The 12,512-nt window shown below is 41.3% G+C and overlaps 1 pseudogene across 1 annotated transcript; it reads right to left on the minus strand.

Moving 5' to 3' along the window:
- Nucleotides 1-10,525: 10,525 nt before the first annotated feature.
- Nucleotides 10,526-11,939, minus strand: LOC308299974 (E3 ubiquitin-protein ligase TRIM39-like; annotated as a pseudogene). Its single transcript has one exon. The product of its transcript is annotated as an E3 ubiquitin-protein ligase TRIM39-like (transcript).
- Nucleotides 11,940-12,512: the final 573 nt, after the last annotated feature.

Genomic DNA, 12,512 nt, shown 5'->3' on the forward strand with positions numbered 1-12,512 from the left:
TCGTCCTTCCCTTTATCTTGTCCGGGTTGAAACACTACACCAAAGTTCCGGGCCTGCAGAAGTACAAAAAAGCTGGTTTTGATTGATTGATTGATTGATTGATTGATTGACTGACTAAATACGTTATTAGCAGTTTGCATAGGAAATGCACATCCCAGGACAGTTCAGATACAAGGTAACCAAAGAAAGCACTAGGATATGACTTTTTTATAATTAGGCCTATGTTTTACATTGGGGTCATTTTGTAGATAATTCACATGATAGACATGAGGGGAAAAAAAAGAAAAAAAGAAAGATAGGGTATGGCATAGCTATGTCCCCTTTCCTAATGGCAGACTGATCAAGATCAGTGTATCAATGGGTTAATACTACCCTCTAGTGGTGATTTAGGAAAATACATGCAGCCTACACAACTGTGTGTGTGTGTGTGTGTGTGTGTGTGTGTGTGTGTGTGTGTGTGTGTGTGTGTGTGTGTGTGTGTGTGTGTGTGTGTGTGTGTGGGTGCGTGCGTGCGTGCGTGGGTGCGCGCGTGTGTGTGCGCGCGCGTGCGTGCTTGCACACCTTTGTCTGTGGCTCCTAGCCTGCCCCGGGATGACACAACACCTGAGGGACAGTAGCACACTTAACTGTGAACTAAACATGATCTGCACCTGGCTCAATGACAACAGACTCTCAATTCACCTAGGTAAAACTGAATGTATCCTCTTTGGATCTAGTCAGAAACTTAGCCTAGTTGAGAACTTCACAATTAAAGTAGGCCTAGGTGACACTGTGATTGAAAGAAAAAAACACATCTGCAATCCTGGGTTGCATCCTGGAGGCTAACCTATCCAGTGAAAAAATTACTACCAAGGTAATCAAAAAAGTCAACCAACGAATTCGTTTCTTGCAAAGGGTTGCCCCGCTGATCAGTAGGCCTATTAAATCTCGAAAGACACTAGGAGGAGGTGCTTTTATCGGGCCCCTCATTTAATTTGTCCTTGTCTGGTATCGCGACGCCCCAGCTGCCTTAAAGTTAAAGCTCCAAACAGCCCAGAACAAACGAATTAGGGTTGTGCTTGGTCTTCCACATCTGACCCACCTTACCGATCATCACCACGAAAGCGTGGGGTGGTAGATTTAACACTAAACAAGGCGCTAACTCTTTCTCCTGCTATACCATCAACATGTGGAAAGCCCTTCCACATGTTGAGCAAATCCCTAGCAAATCCCTAGGGATTGAGCAAATCCCTAGCCTCCTTCAAAATTGGTATGAAAAGTCACCTTCAGACAGCTGCTACCCGTGACTTGTAAATAGACTAAGCCCCCATGCCCCCCCCCCCTTTTTCTTTCTTTTCTGCCTTTGTATTTGATGTTATGCTTTTGAAACTGATATTATCCTAGATAAAGTATGTTCTATCCGTCTGTCTTTCAATGTTGTATGAGATACTTAAAGTGTGGTTCCTGTGGAAATAAGCCTCGGCTTTCTAGGATCTCCTTTTAGTTGACCCTGCACCAGTGATTTGTACTGTCATGAAACTGTACTTTCTTCTATTGCAAACTTCTAATAAATTCTTCAATCAATCAATCAAACAAACACTTTGGACATGCACACGTTCGGGGAGACCTCCTCTGCCACACCACACTCTCCACCAAAGAACACACACACACACACACACACACACACACACACACACACACACACACACACACACACACACACACACACACACACACACACACACACACATCGACACATGCAGTCACAGCTGGAAACCTAGGTGTTAAAGTAGGCTATATCCATATGAATAGAGGGGGCTTGAGGACGCTCACACATTCACCACTAGAAACGGTGTCAGGCATAATCGCCTAACATTTTCGCCAGGTCTTTTGGTGGGGCACTTTTGCCGTGGAGGAGAGTGTTTTCACCTAACCTATCTGGCCGTTTCACCGCCGTTGAAGAGCCATTTCGCCTACGCTGTCCATGGTTCCATATTACCCCTTTGTCATTTACATATTATATTGACTGTGACAGTGGTGTCCAGTCAGTGGCGTCAGTTCAGAAAAAGCTAAGGTATGGCAACATGTTGCCATACCTTATCAACAGGCATGATTCATTTATTTTGAGAAGTACATTTTCTTTTTTTCCCCCCATTTCTACATTTTTTGGGGGGTTGGATATAGCAGCCTGGAACAGTTGTTCAAGTGCAGTTAAACTTGGCATGTTAGTAAATGTGCCACAATTAACAATAATGCATTGCACCTGTGGAGCTGAAATGTGGAGAATACAATTATAAAACCTTGTTGAAGTGACCATTTTGTAAAATTTTGCATTTGTAGTCTTTTTTACTGTAGGCTATTTTAACAACATAATAACCAGCACCGATAGACAAAGAGACATTCATGTATTTATATTTAAAAGTAACTTTTATTTTCCCCCCTGAACCCAGGGTATGGCAGCTGCATACCCCTGCCATACCCAATTGACGCCCCTGGTGGTGTCAAACGGTCACCATTACACACAGCTATCCTATGAACTCCATTATAGTAGGCCTAATTACATCAATACAGATAGAGTTATTGGCATCAGGTGCGTCCAAATAATTAATTAATTGATACTCAGCCTTAGCCTAGCCCCGAGTTCTGATTAGACGACTCTGGCCTAGCCTACCACTACATATAGCTGAGCCCTCGCCTGGTCTGTTTGGTTGTTTAGCTTCCGGCGTCTCTAGACCATGCCACGAGAAAGGAGAGCACCCGCACGCTTTACAGACTTTATTGTGACTACCCGGCGGCATGATAGAGGGCGGGCCCTATCTCCCGTGGGTGCCGCGTCTCCGGTGGGGTTCCAGGACCGGCCGACACCGACACCCGCCGTATCTCCCGTGGGCCTCGCCCTCGTCAGGGCTCAAGACCGGCCGACACCCGCTGTATCTCCTGTGGCCGTGGTGGGCCTACCTGAAGAACCCATTTACATCACACAGCGTGGTAGACCACTTTTAGTTGATACCGTTAACGGCTACAGCTATGTACATAACAGTCCTCCAGTTCCAGGCTCGGAAACTGTGAACTGGCGTTGCAAAGTGAGGGGTAAAGAGAGGCGCTGCCCTGTCCACCTGAAACAAGTTGGTTCTGTTTACACCCTTGGAGCTGCACACAATTGCCACCAGGGAGAAGCTGGCAAAGCCATGAAGGTTAGCAAAGGTTTTATTTCATGTCTGTTAGGATAAATTATGATACATAATTATGTTATTGGTGTATGAGTCTCATATGACCATATAAAGGCATAATATGAACTGAACGTACAGTATATAAGAGACCACATTTTGGTCGCATACTGTAGGTTCAGGCAAACTGATTAAAGGTCATAATAACTTTGAATGCCCTGAATAGAATCATGTTTTGGTTTATACTGTATGTCACCAGACTCACTGTCTTCCTCTGTCTGATATAAGTCACTAGTGGTGGAAAACACTACGTGGCACTTTCTTCCTACTACTTCCTTGTTATGATATGGGAACGAATCAATGAGTTCCTACTACTTCCTTGTTATGATATGGGAACAAATGAATGAGTTCCACGCTTCTTACTGTCATAAACTGTATGTCTGTATATACATGTTTTCCTCCATCTTGGAGGAGAGAGAGATTTATCAAGCATACCACTAGGATGATATGCGCACTGTCTGTCTACCTTGTCTGTCTCTCCTCAATACAGCAATCTAAGATCAGTCCTTTGGCTCTTTGTCTTATTTTAACTATGGATTTAGAGATCCATAATTTATTAATAATGTCCTTGGCATATTGGAGACAAAACAAATTACGAGGGGATAGGGATTTTATAGCCGCAAACATTTTTTTTAATATGATGAAAGGGTTGCAATAGCTTATAGCTCCTATAGGCAGCCAATGCATCAAAACAGTTTTTTTGCTATCTGATTGTATAGGCCTTAAACGGCCAAACTCACCAATATCGGGGCTGGAAAGCTTGGAGTATCCTTTCTATTGCAAATTGTTTGTTTCATAAAAATCATTTTTTTTCTAAGAGCTGGAGTGGAGTCAACACTTAAAAAAAAACATGTCTGCTCGGATTTATTGATAGTAAGTAACTCATAACAAGTTACATGTTGCTGGGTTTTTATGAAACAAACACTTTGCAGATAGGAAGAGGATGGGCCTACTCCAAGTAGATCGTCAAAATGGTTCATTTTAGCATCACTGCCTTTACGACTAAATGCCAATTGAACGATTTGGTAGAGCAAGATTTGTTTAGATGGGAATACCAATATTTGTGTTAAATCAGGGGTGGGCAACTTTGATGAAAGGGCAACTAAATATCCACCTTGACTCCAGACTGGGCCACGTTGCATATTGCTACATCCTACTTTGTCATTCTAGTATCTCATACAAAAGAAGCAAAAATAGCAGATCTACACGCTCAAAACGCATCGCACTATTTTTTCTCCTTTTGAATTGGAATACTGAACTATTTTTTTGTTATACCGGTATTTGAAATGGAATCCTGAAATGTAACATTTTGATTTAATTTCAAACACATTTAGTTACAGTATATCCTCATGTTAACTTTATGAACCTAAATACAAATACATTGGACATAATAAAATACATTCTAATACTACTATACTAGTCATTAAGCTACTAATATAGACTGACAGAATTAAAGCAGGTCATGTTTGGAATTGTAACAGCTGAAATCAATAATATATCAGTATTCCAGTAGGCCTATTAACCTGCAGCCGCATTAAGTGATATAATAACACTGAATTGGCAGAAGCCCTAATTTCCATAGAATGGTACATTTCAATTACTTGAGTTTAGCTTCACTACTTTTACTATAAACCACCAAACATTTTGGGGGTGAACTAATCCTTTAATTTTTCAGTACTAATTTGTATTTATTTGTATATTTTAGGTTGAGATCTATAAAAAGGTCATGCGACTCACACAGGAGGATGTCTTCACGTCAGCTGCAGGTGTGGTGGAGACTGTGATGACAGAGCAGTTGAATGGCGATTCACAGTGTATCATCAACCCAAGAACTCTGACAAGAATTGTGAATAAACACAGGCAGAGCCGCAGGCCTCCAAACCCCTCATCTCCTGACTTTAGACTTGTAGAAGATCACATACCACCAGGATTTCTCCAGAAAGACATCACGCTTATGGACCATAACCAGGTCACCAAAGCGCGCCACATTGTTTTTGCCACACGCGAACAGGTGGATCTTCTCCAGTCTGTAGAGCATGTATACGTGGATGGGTTTTAAGGTAACTGGCCATTTAAAGCAGCGTATGATGATGGCTAGGGCCACTATATTTCCACACTCCCTCCAGAGGGCCACATTCTGTCACACAAATGGATGGCAAAAAAGCTTGTAGATCTGCTGTTTTTGCTTTTTTCTTCTTCCTTGGAATCTTAAATACAAAATACATTGGACATAAAAAAGAGACAATATAACATTTTAATACTAGTCATTAAACTAATATAGACTGAAGTAATTAAAGCAGGTCATGTTTGCATGTTTGGAATTGTAACAGCTGAGATCAATAATATCAGTATTCCGATATTGTGGGTTTTAGTCTTAAAATGTATTGTTAATATTTATACTTATTTATCTGCATTGTTTCTAACTTTTTTCTTTCTTTTAGGTGGTAAAAAAAAACCCTTCATGCAGCTTTTCAGCTTTCATGCGTTCCTCGTAGATGACGATGGCCGAGAAGTCAAGCAAGTGCCTCTGCTGTTTGTTCTTATGACGCGCGAGAGGAAACGTGACTACGTTGAAGTGTTCAAGTCTGTCAGGAACCTTGCCCCGCACTTGAACATTGTTGAGATGTGTACAGATTTCGAACCGGCAATTTGGGGAGCTTCAGCCCAAGTGTTCCCTGATACGCGGGTCCATGGCTGTGTCTTCCACTGGGCCCAAGCTGTCTGGCGTCATTTGCAGCTCCTTGGTCTGACAGTGGCCTACAGATCACCTGAGGTCAAAAGGTATGTGAAGCAATTGCCCTTCCATATCTCCCAGCCCACGAGATTGAAGGAGCATTTGAAGACCTTGCATCTTCAGCAACAGATCAGCTAAAACCCCTTGTTGACTACATCAACCGCACCTGGATACATGGCCAGTGGCAGCCAGTTGATTGGTGTGTGTACAAACGTGCCATAAGGACGAATAATGACGTGGAAGGCTGGCATTTAATAATAGCTCAATCACAATGCAAAACGACCAAGCGTGCAGCTGTATCTGCTTGTGTCCTTGTTGCATAAGGAAGCTGCAATAATTTCCTACCAACAACGTCTGGTCTCCAAGTACCAGCTACAACGCTACCAGCGACAGCGGACCAGGGCGCTACAGGGCATGCTTGCCCAGTTATGGACGGACTATGAACGGAACCATCTGTCAATCACTCAGTTGCCGAGGGCGGTAGCTCGAGTGATCCATCCGACGCCTACTACAGCACCTGCGAGACCTGTGGAACTGTAAGCACTAGGAAGCGGAGTCTGTATTACACTTCCCAGTGGGAAGTTCCCACTCCCTTAAGAACAAGGCCGGAGAAGTGCTTTGTCCTTGTTGGCTTTTTATTATTTGTTTCTGTCCTTATTTGAGATTGTTGGCTTTATTCTTTTAATTTGAGTGGTTTTTATTTTTCATGCTCATTTGCTGTTTTTAAGAATATTTAGTTGAACAACCCTTTTTGTAATTTTTATTATTTGTTTCTGTCCTTATTTGAGATTGTTGGCTTTTTATTTTAATTTGAGTGGTTTTTATTTTGCATGCTCGTTTGCTGTGTTTCTTTTGAAGAATATTTAGTTGAACAACCCTTGTAATTCTTTTACTATTCTTACATGAATACAAATTTCGATTTTATTGTTTTCTATTTGAATGTTGCATGTTTGAATTTTGTTTTGGGGTTTAGTTATTTTTGTAGTGAGGGAAAAAAAATGTATAGTGTCATGCATAGTGTAGCCTACTTATTGTAAGTCATCTTTAATTATTTTAAAGATGTAGTCATGCATAGTGTACTTCTTGTAAGTCATCTTTTTAATAATTTTAAAGAAGTGACATTAACTTTTGTAAATTAAAATGTTGGATTCACTTGACCGCTTGTGTTGTGTTTGGGAATCATTTCATACAGAATGTGCATTATTCTGTGCATGGCTCTTATCTCATGGTCCCCCTGACGAGCACGAAGAGTTGAGGCATTACATTTTGTATAACAGGCTATTTTCACAATTTCTGCAGATACCCTCTATGATCACAGGTTGAGAACCACTGGTTGGCACCCAGTTACAGACCTAGTTCTTGACACAATGTCCACAAGCCAGATGACCCCTATTGTGACAGAACGTTGTTTTCTTTTCTTCATAATAAAATTAAAATAAAAAATAGGCTAAATATTGTTGAACAGAATAAACTTTCATTCTACATTTCTGGACAAATAGCCAATGTAATAGTAACACATTTATATAGCCCTTGCATAAGTTACAAAGTGCTGTACAACAATAAAAAAAAAAATATAGCATAACCTACAGGAGGGGGGAAATGCGTGGTGAAAATGGCTGATCTACAAACTCACAACGTGACACAAATGCGACGTGGTGTGAGCTTGTAGATCAGCTAGTTTCGGATTTTTAGTCCCTTTTTGCCGGTCTTTTAGCCTGCGTATCAGGAATGCACTATAGGTGCGTTTTTTAGGCCTATAAGCGGATTGAAAGACCGGCAAAAAAAAGAGTTTTTGGATTGATTGTAGGCTTAAGCGAAGGAGCGCCGACACAAAATAAACAGTGACTGACGGGGGCTGTAGGTGGGTAAAACGGCATTCATTAGCTTTTATCAAACTACAATACAAGCCCAGCATTTGTTCTGTCTTTGCTGCCTGTATCAACGCGAGTGAGTGGTGCGCTCTGCAGAGGCGTCAATTGGGTATGGCAAGCTATGGCAGCTGCCATACCTTGGCTACAGGGAGACATAATAAAATGTACTTTTCATCGTGCCTGTTGCTAAGGTATGGCAACATGACTGGTGTAACACCAGTCATGTTGCCATACCTTAGCTTTTTCGGAACTGACGCCACTGGCGCTCTGAGCTGCCCAGTCTGTGCTCTGCATGCACCTCAAAGAGAGGATGCATCAGAGAGAAATAACATTGTGCTTTAGGAGGACCGGGCTGTGGACTTTTTGCCCTGTGCAAAGCCATAATGATTCCAATAGTTCTAACTTCTAATCTGTATTAATGTGATTTCTATGGAGTGGCAGTGCATAGGATAGCCGTCACCGTTGTTTGACAGGTAGACCTAACACCACTGGCATGCAAACATGGACAGTCTGAGGGTAGGTGAAATGGCTCTTCAACAGCGGTGAATCAACCAGACAGGCCTGGTGAAAAGATTCTCCTCCACGGCGAAAGTGCCACGCGAAAAGACCAAATGTGTTGTGGCGAAAATGTTATAGGCGAAGACGCTGGTGACCCATTGGACTACCCCCCCCCCCCCCCCTCATTCTCAGACGATACGGAGAAGGTGTTTCACGCATATGTGTGAGTCCGGCCTTAGGGTCCTGCTTAACCTTCCTGTTCGGGCTCATCTCACCGCTAATCACTTTTCAAGCGTGGGGTGGCTCACAGTAGATGACGGTGTACAGCATCTTACAATGGGCCTGGTGTATAGGATACACTACACTACTAAGATACCCATGTACCTGACAAAATACTTCAAGGATGTCCACTAGGGCTGTCACAATTATTACATAATCGTCTAATCGCAAATATTTTGTCATAATCGCAAATATTTTGTCATAATCGTGAATGTTGAAAAATGTTCATGCATTTACATACACTTACAGAAATAGTGGAAATAGCCGATCTACAAGCTCACAACGCGTCGCGATGCGACGCGTTGTGTGCTTGTAGATCTATCAATGTTATTTTGTTAAGTAGAAAGTTGTCAAATATGTCAGTAATTTCTTTGTACATTTAGGTTATGTGTCACATCTACCATGTGCAACTTCAAAGCCTAAAAGCCGAACAGAAATGTAATTATCAACGACAAAAACACAATTAAATCGTTAATCGCAATTATTTGAGTGACAATTAATCGTCTTGTAAAATGTCATATCGTGACAGCCCTAATGTCCACAAATACAACACCAGATGCAGCTCCACAGATCATGTTCAACCCAGATTCGGCTCAAACTCCTGCTATGGGCCTACTGCTAAGATGTGGAACGCCCTACCAAAGCCCATAAAGGAGTGTAAATCCCTACCCTCCTTTAAAACCGATCTGAAATGTATCACGCTACACACTAGGAATAAATAAACTAATACCTTTCATTCTTTAAAGTTTATTTTTGCGCTAATGAGTTAAATTGAAGCAGTTAACAGGCATACATGAGTTCTTAAATATTAAAGAATCACATTGCAGCTACATGAAATAACTAATCATTAACATCACAATCATTGCATACCTATGTTCAATTAACTCTTCTATAGTCATTACATTCAAGTAAATATTCTTATACAGTTAGGCATTATTGCATCTCGTTAAGGAACTCAATGATGAGTTTGCTTTAAACTTGAATGACATACAATCAAGTTACTGTACCAAGAAATAAATGTAGACTAGATATCAACAGTATCACATAGAGGAAATAACATTTTAACCACTTTAGCTGGTGTTCTTATTTTAGGCAAGTCATCATAGGCAAACAGAAAAGATTTATTTTATTTTTATTTTTTATCATTTGATATTTTCCTCCATGTTTCAAAAATAGCAGATCTACTACAGTACAAGCTCACAGCATGGTGCATTCTTAACTTGTAGACGTGCCATTTAAAATGGCTTAAAGGGATATTCCACTTTCAAAAAAACTTTTGGTCATTGTATTGTCTAATCAGGCTTTTATGAACACCCTGAACAGTTTTTAATTTGCTTCATTCAATATTTAGATATTCGATGTAAATGTTATCTGGCCCTCCAGGCTCAGGGCCTCTCCACATACACACCCATTGTAACTTCAAACTCCATTTTAACCATGATAGATTCATTAAAAACACCCATAATTTTTTCTGGTGACTCATATTACCCTCCTAATATGTGAGCAGACCGTGTTTTTTCAATAACTTTTTTATTTTATTTTTAATAATTCTTTGGGAAAATGGAAACAATTAAATACAATAATATTTTATTAAAAATAAATGAAAAAAGTTATTGAAAAAACACGGCCTGCTCACGTATTAGGAGGGTAATATGAGTCACCAGAAAAAAATAATGTGTGTTTTTAATGAATCTATCATGGTTAAAATGGAGTTTGAAGTTACAATGGGTGTGTATGTGGAGTGGCCCTGGAGGAGGAAGGCCTGATAACATTTACATCAAATATCTAAATATTGAATGAAGCAAATTAAAAACTGTTCAGGGTGTTCATAAAAGCCCGATTAGATGATAAAATGACCAAAAGTTTTTTTGAAAGTGGAATATCCCTTTAAGTATAAAGAAGAACTTTAGTGATTACTGGTTAACAAATAAATTAGTCTAATCTATGTGATTGACCGGAGAGATGATCAGAGGAGCACAGTTTTTACTATCACCTTTCCAACATGGACTAAAGAACGGATGGAGTTTGTCAGTGAAGGTGTATCCAGTGAAAGAGTAGAGATGAACTCTGGTCTCCACGTCATAAAAGGAGACCAGACCCTCCTCATAATCCACAAACACTCCGACTTTCTGGAGCTTCTTTCTTACATCGAGGAGTTCAGGGTCACCAGAAGCCCCGTACCTATTACTGCTTCCCAAATATATACACCAGTAACTAGTGTCGGGCCTCCAAGTGATTTCTTCTTTCCTTTTGACGGACTCTCTGGCCACTCCTAAACACCACTCGGTATTGCCTTTAACCTGAGCTTCATAATAAAACATTCCAGAGGAGAAGCTTTGTTTTCCCAAGACAACATGCTCTTCAGAGAATCTGTCTTCGTTGTATGGTAGGTTCTTCTTTATTTCCCCATATTTCACTTGTTTTCCATCCTCAGACAGGATGAGTTTAGGATGTGCTGTATCAGGGTCCAGAGTTACATCCACTACATATTGCTGGATCCTCCTCAGGTCTTTAAGAAATGTCTCCGTCTCTTGAATGAGTGTCTTCTCCAGCTGAGCCACGGCTGTCCTCACCGTCCCCCCATATGAAGAATGATGGACATTGACATTTCTCCAGTCCTTGGTGGGTGTTGATGGATGTGAACTTCTCGAAGAGGTGGAGGTGGTCTTCAGTGTGTGAGAGCTCAGAGCTTCTCTTCTTTAACCCAGTGATTTCCTGTTGAAGCTCTTTAATGAAACCTTCAGCCCGTTTCTCTGTTGTTTTATGCTTCTTTTCAATCGCATCAATGAGCTCAGCCTGGCTTCTCTCAATACAGCTGATCAGAGCGGTGAAGACCTGCACACTGCCTGCCATCTCTCTATCTGCATCTTTCCTGCTGAGCTCTACTGAGTGTTTGACCTCTTGAATCTTCACTTGTCTCTCCTGGATCATTTGCTGAACTTCAGCCTCTGTCTTTCCCAGCTCAGCCTTCTTTCCTTCATATGCCTCTTCCAGAGATACAACTTGATGTGTCTTGTGGTCTGAGCTGTCTGACAAAGTGCAGAACTGACAAACACAGGTGTAGTCAGTCTTACAGAACAGCTCCAGAGGTCTGTCATGTTTCTTACACATGTAGTCTTCCAGATTCTTTACAGGGTCGATGAGTTTGTGTCGTTTTAACGCTGTGAGTCTCTGATGAGGCTCCAAGTGAGTCTCACAGTAGGAGATCAGACACACCAGGCAGGTCTTTGTGGCTTTGAGCTGGTTCTCAGTACAGATGTCACAGGAGACTTCATGTGTTTTAACAGGTTCTTGCAGGTTTGGGCTGGAAGTTTGTTTCCGCTGCTTTGACATCCTGAACTGATCAGCCATCTTTGATAGAACTTTATTAACAGAGAATTGTGGTCTCTTATAGAAGGTTTCTTTACATAGAGGACACTGACACACATCAGTACCGTCCCAGTATTTTTTGATACAGGTGTTGCAGTAGTTGTGTCCACATGGAGTGGTGATTGGATCAGTGAACACATCCAGACAGATAGAACACAGGAACTCCTCTTCAGAATGGAGAATGCTGGCGGATGCCATTTCTGCACATAAAGCATAAAAAATATAAATTGAATGATTCACACACACACACACACACACACACACACACACACACACACACACACACACACACACACACACACACACACACACAGAGTTATAATTATAAATATGTTTTAAAAGTTCTAAGAAACTCAAGTAGATATCGTATTGAGTTCACGCCACAGCTAAAGGCAAAAGGTGGGCACCAAAACATTCTGGGCACTAGGGGAAGCTGGGCAGTGGGCACCTTGGAGGAGTGGGCACTAGGGAAATTGTGGGCACTCAGAAGAGTGGGTACCATTGGGCACCTGAAGTTCGTGTTCACAGAAAGTGTTTTGCATGTGATAAATGGAC

The sequence above is a fragment of the Nannobrachium achirus genome, assembly GCF_963921795.1.
Source record: "Nannobrachium achirus genome assembly, chromosome: 15".
Lineage (NCBI taxonomy): Eukaryota > Metazoa > Chordata > Actinopteri > Myctophiformes > Myctophidae > Nannobrachium > Nannobrachium achirus.